Raw genomic sequence first — 16,585 nt, 5'->3', positions numbered from 1 at the left:
CTTCCTCTTAGTTACCCTTTTACCCAGTTTTCACTTTATTTTATATTCTTCTATGAGCAGCCATGTAACAGGCTGGAACCCCTTTATAGGCTGCAGCCTTGTCACAGTGGGATTTTCCAAAGCGCTCAGCCCTAGATTAACTCTGTTCCCATTGAAGTCAATGTTGAGCACTTCTGATGTTATTTTTCGAGTGCTCAAGCTGTACAACATAGAATGGAAGACACCGTCCATGCCCCAAGAAGTTTACAGTCTATCATCCTTGCTGTTTCCTCATTTCTCCAGTATAGATAACTAGCTAAAAGCTTTTACAATCCACTTTTGTTACTGTGTCCCATTTAGTTACATTTTCTGGTTGAGAGCTCCTTATTTCTGGGAATGGAGCCTGAATCTCTGTGGTATCAAGCCATTCAGTGTTTATCGGAATAACAAGATAATAAAGCCAGCAGAAAGGACCACAGCTCAATGGAACTGCACATCGGGGTGGAGCCAGCTTCTCTCCAGGCAAGGGCCAGAAATTTTGTATTTTACAGCACCAAATAGGTATTTCGCACATTCTTAGCAGCTCACTATAGAAGCTCTCCAGTTTGTTTATTAAAGTTTTATTCTTCTCTCATTCACTGGTTTGATATTTAATGAACCCCAAGATCATTACAGTTCCTTGGCCATCTCCCACTCTAACACTAACCTGTTTTAACCCTGCTTAGTATGTGTACGACGATGGGATCACAGAAGCAAATCATTCCTGGAGATGAGTTTTGAATATATATATCCTCTCATATACACCATTTTTCTTTTATTAGATTTTGCTCAGAGCTCAAGTTTCAAAAACCTGAACAAAGCTGCCTCCTCTTCCTCTAATTCAGAGAACAAAATTATTTGCATATTTATCAGTAGGCTGTTGAAGTCTTTTGTACTTTCAACTCTACTCAAGAGTAACACAATTCATGAAATTCTCACTACTCCCACGTCAGCTGGCGGGTTCCCCAGAGTTGGAGTTTTGAGACTCTGTAGTTATATTATTATGCTCCATATGGTGCATATTTCCATCTGTCATTGTGCCATTTGTTGTTTTCAAGCCCCTTATCAGATTCAGAACATTCACTACGTAACCACAATTCACAAGACTACAAGCACTTTAATGATTCTTCTCACTTGCTACCTATAGAGGGAGCTTGAACTTCCAACCCTGTTTGGGGGAAGTGCATGACTCCAGCAGGGAGATTTTTAAAATAGCATGAGGGATTGTTTTTCTTTATTACACATGTAAAAAATGAGAATGTAAACAGCATGTCTAAAAGAATGAACTAAGCCAGCCACCAAAATAAAGCAATCCTTCGGAATGGGGCAAAATGCCAGTTCACTCACAGTCAGGTTCTGGCAGTATCCAGACCAGTCTATGCAAGAGAACTGCCTTCAGATCTGGTTTCCAAGCCCAAACCAGAAGTTCCCAGCACATTTTAGTAGCTTTTATAGTTGCAGAAATCACATAATTCCCCCTTTTAAAAGGGGCTTCACCTTTTATTTCTACGTATACAATGCAGAAGAAAAGGAATAACAAAGAAAAAACGCTTACACTGTAAGGCTTCAGAGAATGGATGTTGCTAGTTAAGAATACCCCAGTCAACAAGAACAGTACCACCATCCCTCTACCTCCCCCACCCCACAGTCACTGTTCTAAGATGTGACAACCAAATATGGCTGTTTTCCACTCAATATGCCTCCCACACTCCTGCTAGGTACTTGCATCCTCCAGGTTACTCTCTGCCTGAGAAAATATTATCCATTCTGTCTCTTGCAGAAAAATTAGAACAGGGAAAAAAATGCTACAGAACACACTGGCTAATGTTTAATTGGAAAGAAAGGAAGATGGAAGGAAATGTTAGGAAAGGACACAGCAAAACACAGATTAATGTTCTTCGGAAAGGGGGGAGGGGGAAGCATTCTCCTCTCCATTAAGTCTTCTTAGCACCTTGGGAAAAGGAAAGTTAGAGTTCATAACAAGCTCTCCCTATAGATAGACATGTTTGTGTCACTCAGGATCTGCACTGGATTTTTCCATTTGGACCCAAGGGCCTTCACAATTCCTATGACTACACTACCAAGTATGAGGAAAACCGATCAAGGTAGGGGAAGCAGCCACCTAGCCACACCGTATCTGGACATATCTGAACATGAAAATACTTTCACAAGGATTGGAGGAACAGTGCTGGTCAGTCCATAGATCTGTACTGGCTACATCTGAAAGCTTAATATTACTTTTGTTAAAGAGTTCACAATGTTGTTACCTGCAAAAGCTGAAGAGGTTGATGTATACCATGGTGCTTGTATCTGGGTCACAATGTCATGGGTTTAAAGTTACCCACATGGCACACCAGAACTCAGGGCAGATTGGCAGAGACCCTGGGGGATTTTCACTTTCTTCTGCAGCATGGGGCATTAGTCACTTACAGGTTTAAACTAGTGTAAACGGGTGAATTCTATGTAACTTTAAGTCTTTAAACCATGATTTCAGGACTTCAGTAACTCAGCCAGAGGTTAGGGATCTATTACAGGAGTGGGTGGGTGAAGTTCTGTGGCCTGCAATGTGCAGGAGGTCAGACTAAGATGATCATGATGGTCCCTTCTGACCTTAAAGTCTATGAGTCTGAGGACAGTGGCAAAACATCCACAAGCTTCAATATAGTCATGATTTCATCCATAATCATACCCTGTGCCAACACTTCAGTGGAAAGAGGGAAAACTCCATTGATACAATATACTTTCCATACAAAAGACAATCTTTCTTTAATTCCTTTCTGTCAGAATCTCATAGCTATACCAACTAGGGTGACCAGATGTCCCGATTTTATAGGGACAGTCCCGATTTTTGGTCTTTTCTTATATAGGCTCCTATTACTCCCCACCCCCTGTCCTGATTTTTCACATTTGCTGTCTGGTCACCCTAATACCAACAAAAGATGAACATCCAATGGAGTTTTTAAAAGGGTATAAGAGAGAACTCTACAATCTCCTCAATTAATCTAGTTCTGAAGTTCCAGACTGACACACAGGCTGAGTGCCTAATGGGTTTGCCTGTATAGACTCTGCACAATTACTAACTCATTGCTCTGAAAAAGCACTTAGGGGAATTTGAGGCACCTGGAGTATGAAAGGTGCTATATAAACCCAAGTTCTAGTTGTATAAGGCAAAACATAGGCTTTTATTGTTCTTTCCCATTTGACTTTCACATCTACAACAAAAGTAACAAATATGTACAAGCTCATCCTTGTCTTTTGATGAAACTGCATTTCCTAAGAATTTCCAACATACATATATTTAATATTTTTAAACTCCATGAGAGCCCATGCACTTCCACTGGAAAGTAAATATGATCAACCAGCTGGATTAGAATTCAGAGGTGTATCATTCTGTTATAAGGCATTGCACAGTCCCTTCCCTCCGAGTTTTTACTCAATCTTGCTCCAAAACCAGAGGAAATCAAGGGGTGGAACTATCTGCACAGTTGCTATTTCCATAGTCGCAATGCATTCACTTCCTTCTTCCCAAAGGGGATCTTTGGAGCACCTAGTCTAAATGTAAACAGAGCTGGGGGTGGGGGGGAGAGTGAATGTATTTGAAAGACCCTTGGGATCTTTAAGTTCAAAAACAAAATCCTAAAGGAAGATGACTGAATATTCCTGCTATTACATTTATGTAGTTTGCCATCATCCTGTTTGTCTAGCTGCTCAGTATGTAGAATTTGGTAGAACAGGTAGTCTATGAAATTCTCTAGCACCTTACATTTCACTATCAATTAGCTGAGGCTCCCACAATATTTATTTTTATTTTTTATCTGAAACAAGGTGTATGAAATTTTTCTCCACAATAGTTATGCTCAGCAGTGCATCTGCTCTCAATAAAACCTAGACAGTAAATGAAATGCATTTGTTAGTGACCATATTGTCTTTTGTAAATACATATCAGAACCTCTTGATTTTTTCTGTCTTTGAGCCAACCCTACATTTTTGCTATTAATACGTTTTAATTTAAAAGCCCATTTTGTTTCACTTATATAGGAGACCCAACTGTGATAAAGGAAAGTTTTCAAACTTTGTTGTCAGCCTATGAGAAAGAGAAGTTGGGTTCATTAGCATTAGGGTGACCAGATGTCCCGATTTTATAGGGACAGTCTTGATATTTGGGACTTTTTCTTATATAGATGCCAATTACCCCCCACTTCCTGTCCCGATTTTTCACACTTACTATCTGGTCACCCTAACTAGCATTGAAAATGCAGCTTCAAATGTTATATAGCTATTTTACATTATATTTAAAACATTTTACACAGGAATTCCCCCCACAAAAGATATCCAGTCTATCACATATACGTTTGCAAATAAGTGCATGAAGTTTTCATCATGTGGCTCCCATGAAATTCAACTACAGAATACTTTGAAATCAGGCAAGATGATTTTGTTACATTACAAATATATGAACCAACTACATTAACCACCACTCTTATAACTGTCTGCAGTGATTCTAGGAGGGTGGGAGCGAAAGTAGGGGAGGGCTCTTCAGCCTGGCCAATCTCAAGTGAAAAATATTACCTAATAGATGCCTTGCCTGCCCTACTGTACATCTAGGCGTAGTAGAATTCCTTTTTGTTTGTTTTTTATCATTTTGATGGATAATATAGATGTCAATTTTTCACCATTTTTTCGATTTGCATTTTCACAAAATAATGGGCTTTAAACATTTTTTATTTTTCTCTATATAAATTTTTAACACTTGCAGGAAGTTGGAGGGAACAAGCAATTCAATTACAGTAGGCATGGAGATTCAAACAGTTAAAGCTTTGTAACCCTTAAAACACAATTGCCAACATCACATATCAAAATATACAAATATCCTAAAATCAAATTCTCAAGCAGCATTTTTCTTACTTTGCCTATCTGTAAATTTTGATTATCGATGGAAATATTTTTGTTTGAGAGGAATAACAGAGACTTGGTGGGGTAACTCACATGACCGTAGCACTGTTATGGATGGGTATAAACTGTTCAGGAAGGACAGGCAGGGGAGAAAAGGTGGGGGAGTTGCACTGTATGTAAGAGAGCAGTATGATTGCTCAGAGCTGCAGTATGAAACTGGAGAAAAGCCTGTTGAGAATCTTTGTGTTAAGTTTAGAGGCGAGAGCAACAAGAGTGATGTCGTGATGGCCGTCCGCTATAGACCACCAGACCAGGAGGATGTACGTTTCCTTTTTGTGTTTAAGCTCACTAAAGATTTCTCTGTTAAGCTAAGTTGGTTGCCTGCGGTATTTGCTATTCTTTCTGTACTTCGGGTTGATTTGTTGCTGCACTCTCAATAAGGCTTCTTTAAAATACAGCCAGCTCTCCTGGACTCCTTTCCCCCTCATATTAGCCTCCCTGAGGGATTCAAAGTCTGCTTTTCTGAATTCCAGGGTCTATATTCTGCTGCTCTCCTTTCTTCCTTTTGTCAGGATCCTGAACTCAACCATCTCATGGTCACTGCTGCCCATGTTTCCACCTACTTCTACTTTCCTTACCAATTCTTCTCTGTTTGTGAGCAGCAGGTCAAGAGGAGCATGGCCTCTAGTTGGTTCCTCCAGCACTTGCACCACGTAGTTGTCCCCAACATTCTCCAAAAACTTCCTGGATTGTCTGTGCACTGCTGTATTGCCCTCCCAGCAGATGTCAGGGTGATTGAAGTCCCCCATGAGAACCAGGGCCTGTGATCTGGAAACTTGTGTTAGTTATCCAAAGAAAGCCTCGTCTACCTCATCCTCCTGGTTTGGTAGTCTACAGCAGGCGCCCATCATGACATCACTCTTGTTGCTCTCGCCTCTAAACTTAACACAAAGACTCTCAACAGGCTTTTCTCCAGTTTCATCCGAGGGTGCGGAGGGAGTTGGCTGATGTGACTGCAGAGCCATTGGCCAGTACCTTTAAAAACTTGTGGCAATCAGGGGAGGTCCCAGACAATTGGATAAAGGCAAATATAGTGCCCGTCTTTATAAAAGGGAAGAAGAAGAATCTGGGGAACTACAGACTGGTCAGCCTCACCTTAGTCCCTGGAAAAATCATGGAGCAGGTCCTCAAGGAATCCATTTTGAAGCACTTGGAGGAGAGGAAGGTAATCAAGAACAGCAAACATGGATTCACCACAGGCAAGTCATTCCTGACCAACCTGATTGCCTTCTATGATGAGAGAACTGGCTCTGTGGATATGTGGAAAGCAGTGGATGTGATACATCTTGAGTTTAGCAAAGTTTTTGATACTGTCTCCCACAGCAAGCAAGTTAAAAAAGTATGGATTGGATGAATGGACTCTACGGTGGATAGAAAGCTGGCTACATTGTCGGATCAACAGATAGTGATCAACGGAATCTGGAATACTGTGTCCAGTTTTGGGCCCCACACTACAAGAAGGATGTGGAAAAATTGGAAAGAGTCCAACGGAGGGCAACAAAAATGATTAGGGGTCTGGAGCACATGACTTATGAGAAGAGACTGAGGGAACTGGGATTGTTTAGTCTCCAGAAGAGAAGAATGAGGGGGGATTTGATAGCAGCCTTCAACTACCTGAAGGGGGGTTCCAAAGAGGATGGAGCTCGGCTGTTCTCAGTGGTGGCAGATGACAGAACAAGGAGCAATGGTCTCAAGTTGCAGTGGGGGAGATCCAGGTTGGATATTAGGAAAAACTATTTCACTAGGAGGGTGGTGAAACAGTGGAATGCGTTACCTAGGGAGGTGGTGGAGTCTCCTTCCTTGGAGGTTTTTAAGGCCCGGCTTGACAAAGCCCTGGCTGGGATGATTTAGTTGGGAATTGGTCCTGCTTTGAGCAGGGGGTTGGACTAGATGACCTCTTGAGGTCCCTTCCAACCCTGATATTCTATGATTCTATGAACGGCTCGATATCTAGTTGGCAGACGGTATCAAGCGGAGTGTCCCATGGGTCAGTCCTGGGGCCAGTTTTGTTCAACATCTTTGTTAATGATCTGGATGATGGAATGGATTGCACCCTCAGCAAGTTTGCAGATGACACTAAGCTGGGGTGGGAGGTAGATATGCTGGAGGGTAGGGATAGGGTCCAGAGTGACCTAGACAAATTGGAGGATTGGGCGAAAAAGAAATCTCATGAGGTTCAACAAGGACAAGTGCAGAGTCCTGCATGTAGGACAGAAGAATCCCATGCACCGCTACAGGCTGGGGACCGACTAGCTAAGCGGACCTTCTACTGAAAAGAACCTAGGGGGTTACAGTGGATGAGAAGCTGGATATGGGTCAACAGTGTGCCCTTGTTGCCAAGAAGGCTAATGGCATATTGGGCTGCATTAGTAGGGGCATTGACAGCAGATCGAGGGAAGTAATTATTTCCCTCACTCCACACCTGGAGTACTGTGTCTAGTTTGGGGCCCCCCCACTACAGAAAGGATGTGGACAAATTGGAGAGAGTCCAGCAGAGGGCAACAAAAATGATTAGGGGGCTGGGCCACATGACTTATGAGGAGAGCTGAGGGAATTGGGCTTATTTAGTCTGCAGAAGAGAAGAGTTAGGGGGGATTTGATAGCAGCCTTCAACTACCTGAAGAGGGGATTCCAAAGAGGATGTAGCTAGGCTGTTCTCAGTGGTGGCAGATGACAGAACAAAGAGCAATGGTCTCAAGTTGCATTGGGAGAGGTCTAGGTTGGATATTAGGAAACACTATTTCACCAAGAGGGTGGTGAAACACTGGAATGGATTACGTAGGAATGTGGTGGAATCTCCATCCTTAGAGGTTTCTAAAGCCCGGCTTGACAAAGCCTTGGCTGGGATGATTTAGTTGGGGTTGGTCCTGCTTTGAGTAGGGGATTGGACTAGATGACCTCCAACCCTAATCTTCTATGATTCTACGAGTGCATATGGTGATATCGACATTTACCAACATTTTCTGATAAAAATCTAAGCCTTCCAAGTTTATGGATCTCTATTAGAGAACTCTTAGGGTAAGATTCACCATTTTCTTGTATAGTTATTTATATAAATGCAAGTGATTATAAGACACCATCATTCTAGTCTGGGAAACTTGGGGTCAATTTCCCCCTCTGCCTGAGGGGAAGAAAGGATTTGAACAGGGATCTCTCACCTCTCAAGTGTGCTCTAACCATTGAACTGTGGAATATTCTGATGTGGATCACCCTCCATCTCCCCTGTTGAATCTGTTCCACTGTATGTATATAAATACATAAAGAGACACTGGGCTGGGGAAGACCAAGTGAGGAGGATTCTGTATCCAGGTGGTTAGGTCACGGAGGTGGGAGGCCCATGGTCCAGTCCCCTGCTCCAATAACTCATTTATCCAAAGTTAAATAGTATAGGAGCACTAAGGCTACAAATTAACACTTTTGAAAATCTCATCCTATTTCTTTACTAATATTGCATCAGGCCTTGTTTCCTTAAACCAACATTAGCGCAATATTTTTCACACAGCTTTGCTCCCTAAGCCCTTGTCTCTGGATTCATTTTAGGAGTCCACCTCAAAAATACACCCAAATTACCCTTTGGCGTCCCCTGTTAAAAACAACAGGACAATTCTACTGTGTTACTGGGATGCTTTCCACATCTGTCATTCAGAAAGGAAAAAAATCATGAAGAAGTAGTCTATCAGCTTAGGCTAGAGAACATTCTCTGTGTACCACAGTGATGTAAGTGGTTTAAAATTCTGCTCGTAAATTACAGTCACAGAAAAACAAATAGCAACCCCTTTATAGCAGTATCGCTTCTTTAGCTATCCGTTTCCTTGGACAGTCCTAGCTACCCTCAGGGAAGGAAGTGAAAAGGGACTTTCATCCACTCGATCTGCTTTCAGGAGCACAGAAAAACATCATCTGCAGATATCCCTGACAGTAAAATCTTCTCCTCCTTATTTTGCCACCTCCATCCATCTTAGGCACTACATAACCTCCTTACTGTATCTCAGTGTCTCCCAATTGTAATGTATTTATACTCACAACAACCCTGGGAGGTAAGGAAGTACTACCATCCCTTTTTTACAGGGGAACTGAGGAACAGTAACTTACCCCCTATGTAACAAAGGAAGTCTCAGATAGAGGGAATTGAACCTGGGTCTCCTGAATTCCAGGTTACCACTTGACCAGCCTTCCTCGCACACAAAATAACATAATACTTCACCAATGTAATAATTGGAGAAGGACCATGTACTCCTTTGCCACCACTGTAACATGTCTCAATACTGCAGGACACAGCCAAAACTAGGAATTATTTGGGGAGTTTGTAGTTGACATCTTCTCTGGCTTTTCCCAAGATCTCTTCTTGGGATCCACTGCAAATATAGTAGGAATTAGCCATTAATATTAAATACATCAGACAGACTTGGTTTTCCATGTTGATTTTAAGCCACTGTTTTAATAATAATAATTTAATAATAATAATAGTAATAATTTAAACATAATTAGGCAGCAGTCTGGAGTGCAAGACATTGTTGTTGAGAGCAGGCTCAGCAAAATGCGGTGGGTGGGACATGTGGCCCGACTCAGCGACAACAGATGGACCGCAGCTATATCCGAGTAGTATCCGCGAGAAGAGAAACGGCCACACGGTCGGCCTCCAAAGAGATGGGATGATTTCCTAACAAGGAGATATGGACAAGCATGGCGAAGGATGGCCAGAGTGAGAGAAGTATTTAAATCATGCTTTGGGGACTTCAACAGCAGAGTCAAGGGAGAGAATTATTCCAGGAGTGGGTGGGTCAGCTTTTGTGGCCCGCATCATGCGGGAGGTCAGACTAGATGATCATAATGGTCCCTTCTGACCTTAGAGTCTATGATTCTCTCAGTCTATGAGTCTAAGATTGGAAGACGTATTGTGATCGGCTCAGTTTCAACTGATGAAGTACCGACAGTCTATACAGTCTACATCAGACAGTAAGATTCTGATGGACTTACAGTATTGTACGTGTAGCAGCCCGAAGTACAGGGCTGGGAGGAATTTTAATGCATTGCTGTTTTCATATTCCTATTCAACCCACAAGCATGATTATTTTAATCGTAAAACATCTCTTCATTCCCATATCTGATTGTAAAAATGTGCAAACTTACCCTAGAGCCAAATATATTTTAATGCATGGCCCAATTGTTCCCTACATTTTCTTTATAATGACAACAAGGTGTAAAATCCATAGAGTCTGTTCTGCATAGCAATTTTATTTTGCGTGCTCATGTATGTTTTTATGTAGGTTTATTACTTATGTTTTATGAATTCAACAAAAAAGCTAGGGTATTCACTGTCATCTGGGACACACAATGTAAAACAAAAGCACACCAATTTCCTTTTTATTTAAACAATATGCTTGGCATCAGGACTTATAATTGGTGGAATAATATTCCAACACAAAAATATCTGTCAAGTAATTTGGAATTCCTCAAATGGTGTCACCATAACCAAACTGACTGACTAGGTATTAGAAGGAAATTTAAGTCAGCTCTCCAGGACTTCAGAGCATACAGACAAGCTGACATCAGAAATGACCACAATTTATGTGTGGCAAGATTGAAGATTAAATTGAAGAAAAACAAAACCACAAAAAGCACCAAGAAAATTGACAGCAGAAGGCTAACAGACAAGACATTGTAGCAGCAATTTCAAAGTAATTGGGAAAATGCTGAAAGCTTTTGATGATACCATTGGTGAAATCACTGAACTTTTCAACAAAATATAGGACCAGAAAAAGCCTCCAGTACAATGGGAAAATGGCATTACAATCAAAATACCAAAGAAAGCAACTGCAATACCTGGCAAGGTGTTACACTCCATTCAGTGACAAGCAAAGTATTCTGTAGTATCATCATAAACAGAATAAAGGAAGGCGTTACCCCCAACCGAAATAGGACAATTCTGTCTCGTGGCAACGTTTGAGGTTTTGAAATTTGTTTTAGTTTCACATTAAAACAAATCCAAAATCTTTTGTAGAAGTTTGCAAAAATAGAATTGTATTGAAACCTCCATTTTCAGATCATTACATGTGCCTGTGGGAGACCCAGCTTCAGAGAAGAGTTTTTCATGCCAGATCGCTCTGATTCAGGCAAAGCAAGGACTTGGTATCATCTCCCAGGCCATTGCCCTAATCACCAGGCTATAGATCAGAGGTGGACAAACTACAGCCCGTGGGCCACATATGGCCCGCAGGACCATCCTGCCCAGCCCTTGAGTTCCCGGGCGGGAAGGCTAGCCTCCAACCCCTTCCCTGCTGTTCCCCCTCCCCCGCAGCCTCAACTCACCATGCCACCAGCACTCTGGGCGGCGGGGCTGCGAGCTCCTGCCAGGCAGCACAGCTGCGAGAGCCCCTGGTGTAGTGTATTAAATTGCTCCCCATAGGAATGTGCTATTTACGGCTAGCAGTCCTGGAGCTCTGAGCGGTATGGTAAGGGGGCGGGGAGCGAGGGGTTTGGATAAGAGGCAGGAGGTCCCGGGGGGCAGTCAGGAGACAGGGAGCAGGGGGCGGTTGGATAGGAGGTGGGGTCCTGGGGGGCGGTTAGGAGTGGGGGGTCCCAGGAGGGGACAGTCAGGGAACAAGGAGCAGGGGGGGGTTAGATGGGTCGGAGGTTCTGAGGGGGGCAGTCAGGGGGCAGAAAGTGGGAGGGGCTGGATGGGGACGGGGGCCAGGCTGTTTGGGGAGGCACAGCCTTCCCTACCCGGCCCTCCATACAGTTTCGGAACCCCGATGTGGCTCTCAGGCCAAAAAGTTTGCCCAGCCCTGCTATAGATCATGAGAATCTCACCTTTCAGACAAAGTTGTCATCGGAACTGAAATGTCTCCACAAAAGTTTTGGCTTTGACAAAATACTGTATTTCACTGAAATTTCATTTAATCTAAAATGTCCCCTTCTGGATCCCTGAGTTTGTCCCTTTGATCTTTACTCCTGCCCCTGTTTTTTTAATTTGTTGTCCCCCAAAATCATTTGAGACCTGATTCCAGTAGTACCTTCCCTTAAGGTTGTGAAGCTTTAGCTGTGGGCAGGCCTTTTCCCACCCATCCCCAGAGCTTCAATAGGTAAAATGTTCCAACCAGCTCTAAAAGCTTTTGAGGAAAAGCTAAGAGCAGAGAAGGCTGGATTTTGACCTGGAAGATCCTGTGGTGATCAGAATTTCACCTTCAAAATAACCATCAAAAAGAGCACCGAATGGCAAAATCCACTCCTTGTAAACTTCATAGATTTTAAGAATGTATTTAGAGCTTCCAACAAGATTCACTCTGGAATATCTTGAAGTGTTATTGTACACCAGTATAAATAATTAACTTCATCAAGGCTTTACATCAAGTGCAGCTTGCACAGTTAAAGTGAACACAGACTTGAGTGAATGATTAACATAGATGCTGGTGTCATACAAGGATTCGCTCTCTGACCTCTCCTGTTTGGCAAACAAACTCAGCCTGAATAACCCAGGCTGATGCCTTCCATCTTAGGAGGTCTTAGTACAATCGGAAATCCTCCAGTACTGGAAATAACAAATTGGGCAGCGCAGCATCACCTGGTTATGAGGGGGACAATGGATGTGCAAGGTTTTGTGGTATCGTCTTCTGACATCCTCCAGCACAGTGGGAGCCCCCCTTATCCGTGGCTGCAGAACTGGGGGATCCAATGGGGAGGCTACCGGAGGCCCAGGTGATCTTGCCCTAGAGAGGACAGATGACCACATCTTAGCCGAACAAGGGACTTTTCAGGGATTTCCAGGAGGCCACCATGAATAGGGAGAGAGCATCAGTGGTCATTAGGAGGTAGGCCAGGAACCCTTGTCTCTGTTGTCTGCATGGTACCAATCCTGGTGCCAGCTATGACTTCCACTGTGTTTCAACGACCTGATATGATAACATGAGGGGGAGAGAGAGGGAGATGCCTCCGAGCTCAATTTTGAAAACCCTTCTAACTAGTCTAATGGTGCCGGGGGAGCTATTTTTTATGGGGCCACCACGTGCCCTGCAACTTGTCGGTTTAATTGATACAGACAAAGGAAGAGACATTGGCCCTGTGGATGCTGGTACCGGCATCACACTGTCATTTAGTCCTGGACAGGCATTCTGGACCAACAGTAAAGCTGATACTAAGTCCATAGACACATACTGCATCATAAGTGGTCTCCTGAAGATCCTATCTGCATTAGCAATCCTCTCGGTGATAAACAGGAAGTCAACTGCACCCTTCCATCTTGGATAAGCTGCAGTGCGGGCAATGGTGCCAGCAACGATAGGTCTGTCACCTATCCAAAGACACTGAGGATGATGCCACTGCAGTCGCATGTTCCCAGATAAGTGGTGAGTCAGGAACAGAAAGTCACGGCAAATCTTCTGCTACTTGATACATGGTCAGTGTGGAAACCTACAATGCCACCTGCATCAGCAGCTCAGGCGATACATTAAATCAGCACATTCCCTGGCCACCTCCCGAGAACAGTCAGTTCTTACCCTTTTCCAGGCTAACGTCAGCCCACAGTGGGGTCACTTTCTGCCTCCACGGAGTGGAGACTAGGGTCACTTTCTGCTACCACCACCTCAAGTCAGGATGTGAGATGTGTGGCACCAAGCCTGTCTCTTGTTGTGCATTTGTCCAGCACAGATCTGGAAGTCAGAAGGAGTGGTGGATGAGGTCAGGGGTGCTGGAACAATTTGTATGGTGCTGAGAGCCATTGAACCAAACTGTGAACCCTGTATATGACGGAAACCACTTCAAGCCAAGGGCTACGGTAGCACCCACACTCCTAGTTCCAGCAGCTATGGATGAGGAGATGGGGAAAGCAAGAGGAATGAGGTGTCAGAGGCGAGGGGGGCGATTGGTTGATTGGAACAGGAGGCTGGGGAAGGTGGGAATGGAGCAGGGGCAGCTGAGGTTAGTTAGGCAGCAGAAGCTAAACAGAGCAACCGGCTGATGAGCAGCTTCCAACGAGGGGTAGCCATTCACATCAGAACCTTGAAGGGCTGTCAGGAGGGGCACAGACATTGGGTCTGAGCACAGTGTTGGCCCACCTTTAAAGTCATCTGCTTCTTGTTATAATGCTTCTTGGTAACAACTCAATATCTTTTCTCTTGCTTGTGCAACTCAATGTGCCTTCATACTACCGTCCTATTCCCTTTCTACAGTGTCTCTTTGCTTATTATCTGTGGAACCATTCGCTACTTCAGTGCTTTCACTCCTCATTATTTCCCGTTTTTTTACTCAATTTGTTCTACCTCCCTGAATATGTTCATGCAGTTCATCACTGCATTTGTTCATTTCCCCTCTCACCCTCTCTTTCTCCTCCTAACCCTCCTAAACTAGTGCTGTCATTGCTCTTTTTTGGTTCTCTTTGCTGACTGAACTTGACTTTAATGTATTCTAGCTTTCTTCTAGTGTCAAAATAATGTAAGAAACTGCATTTTGTGACTAATTAAATGAGCAAGAAATGTAAAGGAGCATAACATTGGGTCTAGTTAATCAGTTTTTGACACAGCTGACACAGCTGGTTAAACCAGAATCTATGCAAAAAGCTGCGTTGAAGCAGTTTGGGTTTAACAAAAGTCTCAGGTTGGTTTCCAATGAAAACATCTATATGTCCTTTTCTAACTTTCAGGCCAAATTCTGTCCTCATTTATATCTATGCAGTCCCATTGATTCAGTGAAGATATAAGGAAGAAGTGGGTGTGTAGGAGGTTTGGATATTGACAGTTCAATTTGGAAAAGAAGATTGAAAATTCTTTATCTGTTACAGTTGTTATTTCTATACACACTTACAAATATTTGTCTGTAAAACATCCTTGTGGAAAAAATCATCCATTTTCTTTCCCCAGTGTCGCTGCACTGGGCAGCATGCAAGAGAGTGACACAGGCAGGTCAGGGAAGGAGAGAGTGCTAATCCATGGATGAGAAGGGTGGGTTAGAGAAGTGGTGGGAAGCCCTGGGCTGACACTGATCAGCTGAAGAGGGAGAACGAGGAACATGGCCGGGGGATGGGAGTTGACTTTCTTAAGGAGAGGTCGCAGAGAGAGGGGGACAGACCACCTTTCAGTGGGGAAGGGAGACGTGAAAGTGAAGAAGAGCATAGTTCTCAGTGCTCAAGTGGTTTGCAGTGGAACTTCTTTAAGATAAGAAAGAGAGATACATCTACAGAGTGCCTAGCATAATGGAACCCCAATCCTCAGTTCCTCTGGGAACTATTGTAATGTACATATTAAATCAGTAATAATAGTCCAGTCAGCAATAACTGACCCCCTTGTCAGCAGAAGAGCCAAGGCATGAACAAGCTTGGCTACTGAACTATCTTCTCTCATCTAGACATGGTCCCTTCATGTCAGGGTTGGGGCACACTGATGAGGCAATGCAGAGAAGCTTGCACTACCTTTGGGTGCTCTGTTGCAGACTTCTGTGTTTATGGCTGCTTACCAAGTTCCCAACAGCGGCATTTAAATCCCTGTAAAACAATATTTTGGATCCCAGGAAGGAGGAAGCAGAGGGTGGAAAAAGCTAAAGAGAAGGACTGCTTTTCTGTTGGATTGATGCCAAGGGAGAGACAGATTCTCCGTCACATCACGTCGGTGTAAGGCATTTCACAAGGATTCCTGCTTCTAGATGTTAACCCACCAAACTAAACCACACACCTGTTCCTGACTTCAATGGATTTTTTGTCTGCTCAGCAACTCTTTTGATCAGGCCACAAAAACAAGGTCAGCTGATCTCAATGAAGCAGTCTACGTTAAGAAGAGGGAGCCGAACAATGTTTCCCCATCCCCATCCAATGAGGCTCTGAATATTGGCTGAGTGCCTTTTTGGGCTGTGGCATGTACAGAGACACAGTTGGGGGAATGAAGAAACCACAGCCTTGAAAGTGAAGATGACCTTGTTTGGACTTTGATATCAACTGAGGAAGCTGGGCTTTTATTGTTGGTTCTGGTATTTAACATCTTGGGAAGAGGGCTCAGGTTTAGCAATTCAATACTTTGCTAGTATTGAAGTTTGTAATATTCAACCACATTTTATGCCATTCATCATTAAATATCTATACTCCAGAAGCAGGTTTGGGGCATGATCATTATCAGAGGAGCCCCTCGGGCTAGAGTGGGTATAAATATATGGGAAGACATAGTCCTTCCCTGAAGAGCTTACAATATTAGTCCCTGATCCTGCACTGAGCCCTACACCTAAACTCATCGCAGCATTGTGGCCTAAGACAACAAGCAGCATATGAGGGGAGGGACACAGTCAAATCTACTAAAAAGTGTACACCCCTGGAAACAGAATTTTTACATGTAGCTATCATTTTAAAGAAAGTAAATGCCAACCAACCTCCTCTGCTCCATAAACCATAATTAATTTAGCACCATTTAATATCTCCATTACCATATTTTTACTGATTTTTTAAAGGTCCATGAAATATGAATGATCTAAAGTTGCTAATTGGAAAGTGAAAGCTTTTCTTTCATTACTTCAAAATTTCGTGACTTTTTCCCTTCCTGAACCAATTCTAATTAACCGAAGGCTCAGTAGTGTACCTCGGACCTGTTCCCTCTTGTCTGGTAGACACAGATAGACAGATGGGGGAGCTCAAGGAAACAAT

General features: G+C 43.3%; 1 protein-coding gene across 20 annotated transcripts in view; it reads right to left on the bottom strand.

Moving 5' to 3' along the window:
- The window catches only part of DLG2 (discs large MAGUK scaffold protein 2), a 1,449,438-nt gene that overhangs the window by 468,346 nt on the left and 964,507 nt on the right, over positions 1 to 16,585 (bottom strand). The gene's annotated exons all lie outside the window — the stretch shown is intronic.

This window comes from Chrysemys picta, chromosome 1 (genome assembly GCF_011386835.1).
Source record: "Chrysemys picta bellii isolate R12L10 chromosome 1, ASM1138683v2, whole genome shotgun sequence".
Classification (NCBI taxonomy): Eukaryota; Metazoa; Chordata; order Testudines; family Emydidae; genus Chrysemys; species Chrysemys picta.
This window is presented reverse-complemented; position numbering and strand designations above follow the sequence as displayed.